At 35.2% G+C, this 14,392-nt stretch overlaps 1 pseudogene; it reads left to right on the forward strand.

The window, feature by feature from the left end:
* Positions 1–3,663: 3,663 nt before the first annotated feature.
* Positions 3,664–11,473, forward strand: LOC100729984 (olfactory receptor 56B1-like; annotated as a pseudogene).
* Positions 11,474–14,392: the final 2,919 nt, after the last annotated feature.

Raw genomic sequence — 14,392 nt, forward strand, 5'->3', positions numbered from 1 at the left:
CACTTTTGAACTCATATATGAGGTCCCAAAGATATCTCTTTATGGACACTAATGCCATTTCTGAAATGTACACTAATGCCATTTCTCAAAATGTTCTGGGTGTGCCTAGGAGGAAACTCCTACTACAAACGTATCAGACTGAAAGTGTCTGTTCATAACAAGCACAGTAAGTTCTAAAATTTTGTCAAGGTTGTATTGGCTAAATCTCAGAGTCAGAATGCTACCTCATTCTCAAGGTAGCATTACATTGGCAAATCCTACCGAAGAGAATGACTATTTCTCTGCTGAAGCAATATACAGATAATTTAAAGCCTTTGCCAAAGATGTTAAGGGTAAAGTAAAAAAAAAAAAAAAAAAAAAAAAAAAAAAAAAAAAAAAAACCAAAACCCTAATCTCCTGTGGTAATTGAGAAGATATTTTTCTTTTAATAAAACTTGTGTTAGCTATAGTATTATTATGCTAACTGCTTTTTAGAAATAGACAAACACGTTTTTATTTCATGTTAGAATCTAATAGTTAAAATACCAAAAACAGTTGTTTTTCTGTAAGCTGAAACTTATTTTCTTCTAATTGTCCATATGCTATAAATTGAAATATCAATGGAGGAAAATATTTTAAAAATAGAAAAAACTATGTATAAATTTGTCATATGATTCAGTAAACTCACTTCTGGGTATTTACAAAAGGTTTTGAAATTAGTATACCAGAGAGATATCCGAGCACTAGTGTTTATTAATGTTCATTGTAACATTGTTTTTAATAGTCAGCTTCTGAAATCAACATAAAGATCCATCACCAAATGAATGGACAAAGAAACTGTGAAGCCTACACACACACACACACACACACACACACACACACAGTAAGAGAGACACGCACACTGAGATGTTATTTAGCCTAAAAAGGCAAAAAATATATACATTTTGTAACATGAATGAAATTAGAAAACATTCTAAGTGAAATAGACTAAACACAAAGATAAATATTATATGATGTTACATATATGTGGAATCTAAGATAATTGAAGCATAGACAAAGAGTAGAATGATGGTTATAAGAGGGTGGAAAATTGGAAAAATGAAGAGGTTATAAACCAAAGAAATAAAGCCTAAGAAGGGTAACAGCAATAACTCAAAGATTGTTAAGATAAATCATACAGAATCCTAAATATACTTAATAACTGAAAGCTGTACGTTTACATTTCACTAAGAAAATATATTTCTAATACCCTAATCACAAAAAGGGTTAAGCATTTGGTGTGCTGGGTGTATTAATTAATTAATTTAATTATTTGACCTCGTTTTCAAAACCTATAGTATCAGTCTATAACCATACATACAGTATATACAAATATCATTTGCCAAAATGAGGTAAGCAAATAAAAAATATAGCTTAAGAAGAAAGAACAGGGCAAGATCAAAGACAAAGTTTATGCGGTATTATGCTGTAAAGTAATAAACTGAGATTTCATGGAAACACCAGGCTAAATACTATCAAATGACTTGCATGGTTTCATGCTCCTAAGAGGGAGGTACTTCACTCAACTCTTTCAAACTCTCATCTAAGAACCCAGAGTGGCCCTAGCTTTATCTCCAAGCCTGTTTATGACTTCAACTTAATAAAGTATGTTATGGCTATGTTTAGATAAATTTATGCTGCCCAAATTTATCCTTCATAAATAAAAGATGATTTATTCCATCAAGGATTTATCTGTTTATTCAAACATGGGTATTGTAAGAAGTATGGGAAATGCATGCATTTAGTTGTAAAGTATCGTTGGTGTGATTTTATTTTCTTTCTGCTGTTCCTATGTAACTATAAAAAGAATAAATTGTAAGCATTATAATCCAATTGCTTATTTAATCATTTAAGAAGTGGAATATGATTTTTCATTTTGTATTCACTCCTGAATTCAAATGGCTATTCTGCCATGATGTTAAAATTTTGAGTTAAAAGTCTTGCAAATCAATAATTTCCATAAAAAGCAAATATTCAGAATATAATGAGATATTCTGTGCATTTTTAGTACAGGATACAATTGAATTAAAGCCAAAAGAACATACTTAGTTGGGCTAGAATCATAACCATGAATTAACAATTCAGAGACTGGGATTTCATTCAAATCAAAGTATTTAGATGAAACATTCTAAACAAGGCAAACTACTTTTAGAAAGATCACACCATGAACAAAAAGAAAAAGTACGAAGAAATTAAAAACAAAAACAAGCACAGAGAAACAGGTTTCCAAAACAATAGTACTGAACAGAAGGTGCACAGATGAGTGAAATTACTAAGATAAGGAAAAGGGTTGTCTGTGAACAGGGAAGACTGACTTGATAGTTCCAGGTTTAGCTGGTAGGACTGCTATAGTTATTAAAAAATACGTGAAAGCAGCTGAATATCAGACAAGATATTGAGTCTAATTTTGAACATGATAATGAGCATTCGATGAAAGTTCTTTCAATATTATGGGTAGTAAATTCTTATGTACTAAATATTCAATATTATGGGTAGTAAATTCTTATGTACTAAATAGAATAAAATTTCTGTTCAGTGACCATAGAGTTTCAGTTATACAGGATAAACTCTACAGATATGCTATATAATATTGTACATGCTATTGAAAATATTATCCTGTACAGGTACAAATTTTGTGGAGAGTAGATCTCATATTAAGTATTTCTTACCACACTAATTTTAAAAAGCATCTTATTAATTACTCCTAAATCTATCTTTGTAGGTTCTCTAGGATTCAACTAGGAAAAAATCAAAAGATGTGTCTGCATGGCATGATCCCTTAGGTTGAAAAATTCAACCATATTGCTTAAATTCTTAACATACTCTTTCACATACTTCTTCCATGTGTACATTTACTAGACTGTCAGAGAAAACACGTTTATCCTTCAACTTGCAGTATAGTTTATTTTTGGAACTCTTTCAAACTTCATGATAAAACAAACTGGCAATATATCTAAAAACTTAATGGACATGGATATCAACTTAGAAAAAAAGGTTTATGTATACATTTCAATTTCTCATAACTCTGTAGTCAAAGCATCTAATCATTTCTGGTTACAAACTGTCTGGGTCAACCCTTTGAGAAAAATATGAAGAAACCTTGTATATCCACTTGATTGCAGAAAATTTCTGAAAAGATGAAGAAAGGATTGTAAGCAGGCTAACCATATTCATGTCATAGTTCAAACCCGGTATAAATGCAGATCATAAAAATAATGATTTGATATCTATGATAAATTCTCCTGGTTTGTCAACAATGTTGAGTATGATCCATTCTCTCCCTTCTCTCTCTCCATCCCTGTCCCTGCCCCATGTTTCTGCTCTCCTTGTACCGCTCCTGTACTCTTCTCCCTCTCTTTCTCTCCTTTTCTCCCTCTGTTTTAACTCCAGGCACCAGGTACATGCCAGTAAAGCTGTACCACAAAGCTTCATCCCACAAGAGATAATTGTGACTTTACTTTTACCTTCTGCTTATTACTAATGCAGAACTATCTGATCCATCTTTAAAAACTATAGGGGGTGGAATACAGAATACATTTTATTTTACCTTCAAAATGTACTATATAAAGACACTTTTAAAATAATGTTTCATGAAGATTATACTCAGATAAACATCTTTGAAAACATTTTTCCTCATGAGAAAATATGCCTGCATCTCTGAAAGTTTCCAATAGCTCCAAATCTCAGGTGTCTGAGTTCATTCTGCTGGGCTTCTCAGGCATCCACAGTTGGCAGCACTGGCTTTCTGTTGCACTGGCTCTGCTCTGTCTAACAGCAGTTGGTGAGAACATCCTCATCCTCATCACCATCTTCCAGGACCCTTCTCTGAAGCAGCCCATGTACCTTTTCCTGAGTGTCCTTTCCGTAGTGGACATGGGGCTGGCCACTATCATCATGCCAAAGATTCTGGCCATTTTCTGGTTCAGTGCCAAGGTCATTAGCCTCCTTGAGTGTTTTGCTCAGATTTATGCCATTAATTGTTTTGTTGGAGTGGAATCTGGTATTTTCCACTGCATGGCTTTTGACAGATATGTAGCTATTTGTCACCCTCTTTGCTAAGCCACCTTTTTTATGGTGCTTAGAAATGGTTTTTTGTCATTCCAGTGCCTGTGCTTGCAGCCCAGCATAATTGTTCCAGGAATGAAATTTAACAGTGCTTGTGTTCTAACCTTGGGGTCACCAGCCTGGCCTGTGATGATAGGAGAGCAAATAGCATTTTACAATTGGTCTTGCCATGGGTTGGAATGAGGAGTGATCTGGTTCTTATTACGTTGTGATGTGCCTTGATTCTGCACTCTGTACTTAGACTGAACTCAGTTGAAGGTGCATCCAAGTCTCTGAGCACTTGTAGCTCCCATATTATACTCATTTTCTTCTTCAACACAGTTGTAGTACTTTATTTATTTTTTATTTAATTTTATTAAAAAGGAAAAAGAGAAAAAACAAAACAAAATAAAGCGGTGTAAGGGTACAAGTAATACAGAACTACCAAAAAAAATAGTAAGAAATCACCAGTTAATAGAATACATATTTTCATCTTAGAGATAGTTGCTCAAGTCACAGTATCAAAGCATACAAAGTGGACATTCAAATAGTGAGACTGAAAACAATTGTGTTCAATGATCCCACCAAAAACATTAATATGGTCAGCTATTTAACACCCCTAAACACACTTGCTGTTCTGTCCTTTAGAGCTCTTTTATCCCTCTCTTTTTTACAACAAACTTTACATATTTTGGGTTTTATTACTCCTTAGTTCTTATTACATTTTTTGGGGGGGAGAGAATAAAGTCAAATATGGTAAAAAAAAGCTGTTAGTCAAAACCAAGGATAGACATAGTACATGAAGTAAAACAGAGCACAAGGTTATCAACAATGTCTCTTGTTTCCTTAAAAAGAATTGTCTATCTCATTAGATATTATAAAGTTGAAAAAAACAGTAGAGAACAAGACCAATAAAACTTAAGCATTGTAAACATTACAGGACTTCCAAAGGAGACAATAGACAAACCAGAATGGGCATCTTTAGTGAATCTTATTGCCTTCAAAGTAGTTGCTTATACTCTCAAACTTGATACTATCATACAGAATGGAACAGAGTCTAATCAGTCAAAACAAGATAGTGGGAGTATTGCAGGACTTCAAAACAAGTTAATAGGAAATCAAAAAAAGTTACTATTATATATCCTGCTAATTTTTTTAATTTTTCCCCTTAATTAAAAAAAACTAAATAATTTTTTAATGAATAAGGGAGAGATTGAGATAAATAGGACATAACAATATGACAATACAGGTCAAAGCATGACTGTTTCAGCAACCTAGTGCGTCACCACCAAATAACCCAACATAATAGTAGTTATCATAGCGTCTGTCTTTTTCCTTGAAATTTTTGAATAAAACTTCATATACTATAGTTTCAAATATTTCCATATCAAGAAGCCCAGAATAAAGCCTTTCCAATTAATAAGTGAAAACTTTATAAGGCTTCAAGGCCACATAATAGGGAATCATGATTTCCACATTTATATATATATTTGAATCATTACTTACATTAGGGAAACTATTCGGTATTCACACATGCGAGACTGATTTATTTCACTTATGAGTATGGTCTCGAGATGCGCCCATTTATTGATAAATATCTCAATGTGATCCTTCTTTATAGCTGAATAATACTCCATTGTATAGAAATACCACAACTTTTTATCCATTCCTCAGTTGATGGACACTTCAGTTGTTTCCAAGATCTGGCGATTACAAATTGTGCTGCTATAAACATAGGTGCGCATATATCACTGTGGTATGATGCTTTGAGTTCTTCTGGGAATATGCCTAGAAGTGGAATAGCTGGAATAAGTGGGACTTCCAATCCCAGCTTTTTGAGAAATCCCCAGACGGACCTCCACAAAGGCTGCACCAGCCTACACTACCACCAACAGTGTAGGAGAGTTCCGTTTTCCCCACAGCCTCTTCAGCATTTGATGTTGTTGGTTTTCTTGATTCTGGCCATTCTTTCAGGAGTGAGATGGTATCTCAGTATGGTTTTAATATGCATTTCTCTAATGACCAATGATGATGAATATTTTTTCATGTATTTATTTGCCATTTGCATTTCTTCATCTGAAAAGTGCGTATTCATCTCAGATGCCCATTTTTGGATTGGATCTTTGAATTTTGGGGGTCTGAGTGTTTTTAATTCTTTATATGTTTTAGACAAGAGTCCCTTGTCTAAGAGAGAGTTTACTAAAATATTTTCCCAGTTTATGGGTTTTCTTTTCACTATGCTGGAGATTTCTTTTGATATGCAGAAACTTTTTAATAAGAAGTGGTCCTAGTTATTGATTCTAGGAAGTATTTCCCGTGTGGTTTGAAGTTCTGTTCATGAATTCTCTACCTACTCCTATGTCTTCAAGGTTTCTACCCAATTTGTCTTCCAATAGATTTAGTGTTTCTGTTTTAATATTCAGATCTTTGACCCACTTAGATTTTAATTTAGTACATGGTGATAGACATGGGTCTAGCTTTAGTTTTAAGCAAATGGTGAGCATGTGTTTTTAGCACCATTTATTAAAGAGACTGTCATTCTTACAGTGAACCTGCTTGGCTCCTTTATCAAAGATAAGGTGGTTGAGTGCGTTTGTAGTTGTGGTTGTATCTTCTAATCTATTCCATTGATCTTCGCCTCTGTTTTGATTCCAATACCATGTTGATTTTACTACAGTTGCTTTGTAGTATAACTTCAAGTCAGGGATTGTGATGCCCCCTGCTTTGTCTTAGCTGCTTAGAATTGCCTTTGCTATTCTAGGTCTCTTCTGGTTCCAGATGAAATTTAGGAGTGATTCCTCTAGATCTATAAGGTATGTTGATGGTATTTTTATTGGGATTGCATTGAATCTGTATAACAGTTTTGGGAGAATGGCCATTTTCACAGTGTTTGTTCTTCCTATTCATGAGCAAAGGATGTCTTTCCATTTTCTGAGATCAACTTCCATTTCTTTTTTCAGTGTATTATAATGTTCACTGTATAAGTCTTTCACTTCTTTCATGAGAGTAATTCCTAAATATTTCATTTTTTTGCTTGCTAATGTGAAGAGTGTAGTTTCTCTTATTTCCCTCTCTGTGATTTTGTTGTTCGTGTATAGGAATGCTATTGATTTCTGAGTATTGATTTTGTATCCAGCCACATTACTGAATTTATTTATTGTATCTAAGAGTCTTTCAATGGAGTTTAGGGGGTCTTCTATGTAGAGTATCATGTCATCTGCAAACAATGATAATTTAACTTCTTTTCCTATCTTTACCCCTTTTATTTCTCTCTCTTGCCTAATTGCTCTGGCTAGTACTTCCGTACTATATTAAACAGGAGTGGTGATAAAGGACATCCTTGTCTTGTGCCTGATTTTAAAGTAAAGGCTTTCAATTTTTGGCCATTTAGTATGATCCTGTCTGTTGGTTTGTCATAAATGGTCTTTATTATATTGAGGTAAAGACCATCTATTCCAATTTTCTGTAAAGTTCTTATCATGAATAAATGTTGGACCTTATCGAAGACTTTTTCTGCATCTATAGAAATGATCATGTGATTCTTACTTTTGGCTTTATTGATATTGTTGATTATATTTATTGATTTATGTATGTTGAACCATCCTTGCATTCCTGGGATGAATCCCACTTGATCATGGTGTATAATCTTCTTGATGATTTGATGCATACTATTGGCCAATACTTTATTGAGGATTTTTGCATCTGTGTTCATTAGGGAAATTGGTCTACAGTTCTCTTTTTTAGTTGGGTCTTTCTCAGGTTTTGGTACTAGAGTAATATTTGTTTCCAGGAATGACTTAGGAAGGATTGCTTCCCTTTCAATTTCATTGAATAGTTTGAGGAGTGTCAGCATTAGGTCTTCTTTTTATTTCTTGTAAAATTCTGCAGTGAATCCAACTGGGCCTGGACTCTTCTTTGTAGGTAAGGACATAATTACATTTTCAATTTCATTAACAGATATTGGGTTATTCAACAGTTTTACATCCTCTTGATCTAGCTTTGGTACTTCATATGTTTCTAAGAATCTGTCTATTTCTTCTGTGTTATCAAACTTTTGAGAGTAGAGGTTTTCTAAATAAGTGTTGATGATCTTCTGTATTTCTATTGGGTCTGTAGTGATTTCAACTTTTTCATTTCTTATTGCATTAATTTGAGCTTTTTCTTCCCTTTTTTTAATAAGGTTGGCTAGGGGCTTATCGATTTTATTTATTCTTTCAAAGAACCAACTCTTAGATTCGTTGAGTCTTTGGATTGTTTTCTTACTCTCTATTGCATTGATTTCTGTGCTGATTTTTATAATTTCCTCTCTTCTTTTGGCTTTGGGCTTGACTTGCTCTTCTTTTTCTAGCTGTTTGAGGTGTAGCATCAAGTTATTTATTTGTATTCGTTCTGTTTTCCTGATGTGGGAACTCAGTTCAATAAATTTTCCTCTGAGGACAGCTTTCATTGCATCCCACAAATTCCGGTAAGTTGTATCTGCATTTTCATTTTCTTTTAGGTATTGTTTAATTTCTTCTTTAATTTCTGCTGTGACCCACTGACTACTCGATAGTGTGTTATTTTGTTTACATGTGTTTGCGGGATTTTTGCAGTACCTTTTATCATTAATTTCTAATTTCACAGCGCTATGATCCAATAACATGCAAGGGATGATTTCAACTCTTTTGCATTTGTTTAAATATGTTCTGTGAGCTAATATATGGTCTATTTTAGAGAATGATCCACGTACTGCTGAGAAGAATATGTATTCTGATTTTGTTGGGTGGAACATTCTGTATATGTCTATCAGATCCATTTCTTCACAGGTGTGATTCATTTCTGTTATTTCTTTGCTCATTTTCTGTCTGGTTGATCTGTCCCTTGGTGTCAATGGCGTACTAAGGTCTCCTGTTACAATTGTGTTACTGATAATTTGAGTTTTCATTTCTGTTAATAGTTGTTTTTTATAACTGGGTGCTCTGGAGTTTAGTGCATATATATTTAAGATAGTTATCTCTTCCTCTTGGAGTTTTCCCCTTACGAGTATGTAGTGGCATCTTTGTCCTTTATGGTCATTGTTGGTTTAAAGTGTACATTGTCTGCAAACAGAATGGCTACTCCTGCCTTTTTTTGGATTCCTGCTGCATGAAGTATTGTTTTCCCTCCTTTGACTTTCTGTCTGTGAGCATCCTTCTGGGTTAGATGGGTTTCCCGAAAACAGCATATGGTTGGATTGTATTTCTTGATCCATTCTGCTAGTCTGTTTCTTTTGATTGGTGCATTGAGACCATTTACATTAATGGTTATTACTGTTAAATGCTGGTTTATTGTTGACATGTTATCTCTCTGCTGTTGCATCTTTATCTTTCTGTTCTGTTTAATTATCTGCTTTGCTTAGTGGTTTTTTCCTTTGTGTATCTAAACTGTCTTTCAATATTTTGTACAGGGTTGGTTTGGTGTTCATGAAGTTCTTCAGCTGTTCTTTGTCATGGAAGTATCATATTTCACTATCAATTTTGAATGATAGTTTTTCAGGGTACATCAGTCTCGGTTGGCAATCATTTTGCTTTAGGAGCTGGAATACTTCACTCCATGCTCTTCTTGACTTTATTGTTTGTGCTGAGAAGTCTGCTGTGATTCTGATAGGTTTTCCTTTATAAGTGATCTGTCTTTTCTCTCTGACAGCTTTTAATAAGCTATTCTTGTGTTGGATTTCTGGGATGGTGATTATTATATGGCTGGGTGTAGATTTATTTTGGTTATGACTTTTTGGAGTTCTATATGCTTCACTGATCCTGATGTCGGTTTCGATCTCATGCTTGGGAAATTTTCAGCTATTACTTCTCTAAATATCCTCTTGACTTCCTTTATGTTGTCTCCTTCTTTTCATTAATCCCTAACATTATTATGTTGTTTTTCTTTGCATCACCTTGCAGTTGTTGAATTGTTGTTTCCTGATTCCTTGTTATTTTTAACAGATCTTTCCTTTCTTGTTCACTAGCTACAATCCTGTCTTCAAGGTCTGAAATTCTATCTTCACTTTCATTAAGGCGGTTTTTACAACTTTCAGTGGAGTTTTTTATTTCCTGTATATCTCTGTGTATCTGCATTATGTATTTTGTTTGTTTCTTATATTGCTTATCTAGGGATTCTATCTTTTTGTTTAGTTCCTCCAATTTTTATCTGTGTTTTCTTTAGATATATTCAGAATCTCTTTCATTTTTTTATCATTTCATCTTTTACTTGGGAGATTATTTCGAGTTTGAATTTCTTTAAAGCTTCCTGGAGTTGCTTGTTAATTTCAGTAGCTGTTGTGTCCGATATTTGAGGTGAATGGCATATATTTTCTTCTATATACATTGCTTCTAGGGTTTCTTGAGATGGGCTGGAGTTTTGAGGTTGTAATTTGGTCTTTTGTTTTGTCATTTTCCTATATTTCTGAGTTTCAAGTGTTATTTGAAAGCTTCCTTAGAGTCTGTTAGAAATCCCCTTCTATGTTTGCAGCTCCTGAGACTCTGGCACCCCGTTACCCCAAGCCACTGGGCCTGCAGAATCAATGGCCCTCCTTTGCCTGTTCAGACCTCTGCAGTTCCAGATAAGTTCAGCCTCAGGGACACTGTGCGCCCACCTGCCCATTGGAAGCTCCACAGCTCTCCAAGCGCAGCCGGGATGCGGAAGTGGATGTAGATGCCTCAAACCCACCTCTCCACTTCACTGCACCCAGAAGCCTGGAGGGACACGAACAGTCTGGGCTTTGGGCAGAGTGCGCTGAGCCCTCACCACAGGCTGCAGGGTCTCTGGAACCTGAGATGTTCCACTGCCTGATGAGACATCCACAGTCCTCCAGACACACAGGGAGGCTGATGCAGGTGCCCTAGATCCCCCCAGACCCTCCTCTGCACACCGATGGCTAGGTGCCGGAGTCCCAAACAGGCTGGGCTCCGGGGATAGCGTGGGCCCGCCCACCTATTGGAAGCTCCACTGTTCTCCAAGTGCAGCTGGGATGGGGAGGCAGATGTAGAGGCCTCAAACCCACTTCTCCACTTCAGTGCACCCAGAAGCCTGGAGGGTCCCGAACAGTCTGGGCTTTGGGCAGAGTGCGCTGAGCACTCACCACAGGCCACTGTACCTCTGGAACCTGAGATCCTCCCCTGCTTGCTGAGATATCCACAGTCCTCCAGACACATGGGAAGGCTGATGCAGGTGCCCCAGATCTGCCCAGCACACCGATCGCGAGGTGCGGGATTCCCCAGTTGTAGTACTTTCAACAACCCACGTCTCAGAGACAAAGGCTTCATTGATTCCAGTTCTGCTCAATTTGCTGCACAACGTCATCAATTCTTCCCTCAACCCTATGGTTTATGCACTTGTGACCAAAGAGCTTCAGGAAGCTTCATGGAGGCTGTTTTGCTTGGGTTTGCAAAAGAAATAAAGTATAACACAAACCTTAATTATGGGGCACACGAAATTCAGCCACTTTCATTCTATGTAGAATTCCACAAAGAAGAGGCAAAAGTGAACACCTATGATTTTGCCTTTATATATATATATATATATATATATATATATATATATATGGCAGTTAAAGTATTAAAAATGAAGGGAAAAAAGTACTGAAACCTTCACTGATACTACAAAATTGGCAAGAGTTAAATATACAAATATTTGCAAGCATATGGAAGGATCATGTAGCAACTCAAGCAAATGGGATGCAAAATAGCAGTGGTTACCCACTTACACTTCCATCTTTCTGTTACCCGAGGGAAAAGGAGTTAAGGTTTTCTAACATTAGTCTCTGGGTACCTAAAATCCATTTTGGTTTTATTAATCTTACTTACTACTCAAGAGCAACTTAATAGTAAATTGATTAAATTCTCTTCAAAATTCTACTTGTGTGTTTCTTGAGTCCCTGACTGATTTTTTGCCTCTGCTGTAAATCTCCATCACCTCTGCTGTAACTCTGCCTCTGTTACTGCTAGCACAGCCTGCAGTGGTGCAAGCAGCTTGAGCAGTTGAGACTCTGTTTAGGGGAACAGAGATTGAGATGCCTCTATGTAAATGTAGTGCAAACAGTACAAAGCATAGCTTATTTTTTCAGTTAAAGCTATTGGTCTGTCTTTTTTAAAGACATCAAAAAAAAAAAAAAAAGACAGAAGAGAACAAATGCAAGCCACACAGGACCTCAAAACAAAACAGGAAATCAGCGTAGCTACCATAATGTCTACTGCTTTCTTCAAAATTGTTGTCCATACCGTCACACACAATAAATTGTTCTGTTTTTGAACATGCTTTGAGAAAGCCTTAAAATATTTGAGACATTAGTAAGATGTTGTCACTAGTTCTGACTGGTGATGTTTGCTTGTGATTAGGACAATCTGAAGAAGAGACACAGAATCATGGAAATGTTTGAATGTGTCTTTATTTTCCGTTGCTTGGCTCAGTCACATGCACTCGTGTGGCAGTCCCCAGGCTCCTAGCCTGCTCATTTTGCAGCAGGCCTGGACTGTTAGTCTTCCTCCAGACCTCATGGCACTCTACATTCATATCAAAATATATAATAGTGACCGAATGCCAGAATATGTATTAATTTAGAATGCAGAAGGAACACACTGTAGAGGCTGATAATTTGCAGATATGACAGAATCCTGAAAAAACTATGTAACATTTAACATAATTTATTATCTGATAAATTACTTCCATTTAGGTTAAAATAACTTTTATTGGGATATAGTTTCAGATTTACAGAAATGTCACAACTGTAGAATAAGAAATTCTGTATATTCTTTATAAAGATTCATGGAATATTTACATTTTGGGCCAGTAATTGTATGATTTTCTCTCTCTTTTGCTTTGCAACTATGTATATTCATTTGTGAATTTTTTTCAACTATTTGAAAATACATCATGGACATGATGTCTGTTCACACTTAAATACTACAGGTTAACTTTTTAAAAAAAATAAAATCTGTTATATTACTGTCTTATAGTCAGCAAAATTAAAGAAATTGCACTGACACTTTACAATAATCTAATCTATACTGTTTCATTAGATTTTTTTAAAATTTCGGTAATATCCTTTGTGCGAATTGTTTCCAAGGTTCAGATTCATTTATTTAATGTGTTTATCATGTCTTAATATACAATGTAGTATTTATGATACTCCTTTGATCTTGTTTTTCATCAGCTTCATTAAAGTTATACTTACAAATGCAAACTACATATATTTAAGATATAAAATATGTTGTTTTATATCACCAAAATCTTGACAATTACCATATCTATCCCCTAAACTGAGGGTTCAACTTTCTCCAACATATGTCAATCATTATTAAACCAAATCACATTTTTGTTAATGAAGACACATATACAATATCAAGTTCCCACAAAAGAAATAATATAAGTAACTTCCTTCACAGTGTATTGTTACTAGTAATAGAAAATTTCTAAGTAGCATCCTTGGTAAATATACAACAGCATAGATAAATGACAATTAGCATTATTAAAAGGTCAAATAAGTAATGGCATGAGGTAAGGGAGATTCTAGTACATCATTAAGAATTTATTTTGAGGAGATAATCAGGTCATAAATGTCAAGCAAGTTTAACACCCATCAGAAAGTTTGACATTAACTGTGTCAATTTGATTGACTTTAGAAATGTTGAGAGAATTAGCCTGGCATATCACTTATGTCTGTGTGGGTGGGCCATGGAAGTATGACCTTATGTGCTGTATATGATTCTGTTTCCTTTCTTCTTGGCAGCGTTCCCCTGCTCTGCCTCCTGGCCTCCATGAAGTGAACTCCTTTGCTCCACCACATCTCTCTGTCATGTTGTTTTTCTTTTGGAATCAGAGAAAGCAAAGTCAGTCCATGCACTGAATCTCCTGAATGTGAACCAAATTAGTTTCTCTCCTGTCCGATATAAAGGAAAATTGACTCATACAGAAAATTGGTAGGAGAGAAAAGTGTTTGCTGTTTTGATTGTACCTGACCACATGATTCAGAAGTATTAAGAATTGGTTTGCAGGAGCATGTTAAACAAGTTGGAGAATCAGAGTGAACAAATCCCACAAGGTTGTAAGCAAAGTTTAATAGGTGAATCTTGTCAGGTTAGAGGATCAGAATATTGATAATAGTGTGGATACTTAGTATTTTAGTTAAGAATGAGGATTCTTTTGAAAATTGGACAGGAGGGTATACATTTTACACACTGGAGAAAAATGGATGTTAATTTTATATAATTTTCAAATTAATTTATTTCTGTTAAAGAAGCATTCAAGAAAATTTTAAAATTTCAAATTTATCCCAGGAAAAAACTAAAAGCAAAAGATGCCAAAAAAGATGTTTGCTGAA

This window comes from Cavia porcellus, unplaced genomic scaffold (assembly GCF_034190915.1).
Source record: "Cavia porcellus strain 051 isolate PalLab524CR breed Dunkin Hartley unplaced genomic scaffold, mCavPor4.1 scaffold_9, whole genome shotgun sequence".
In the NCBI taxonomy this organism is placed as follows: Eukaryota; Metazoa; Chordata; class Mammalia; order Rodentia; family Caviidae; genus Cavia; species Cavia porcellus.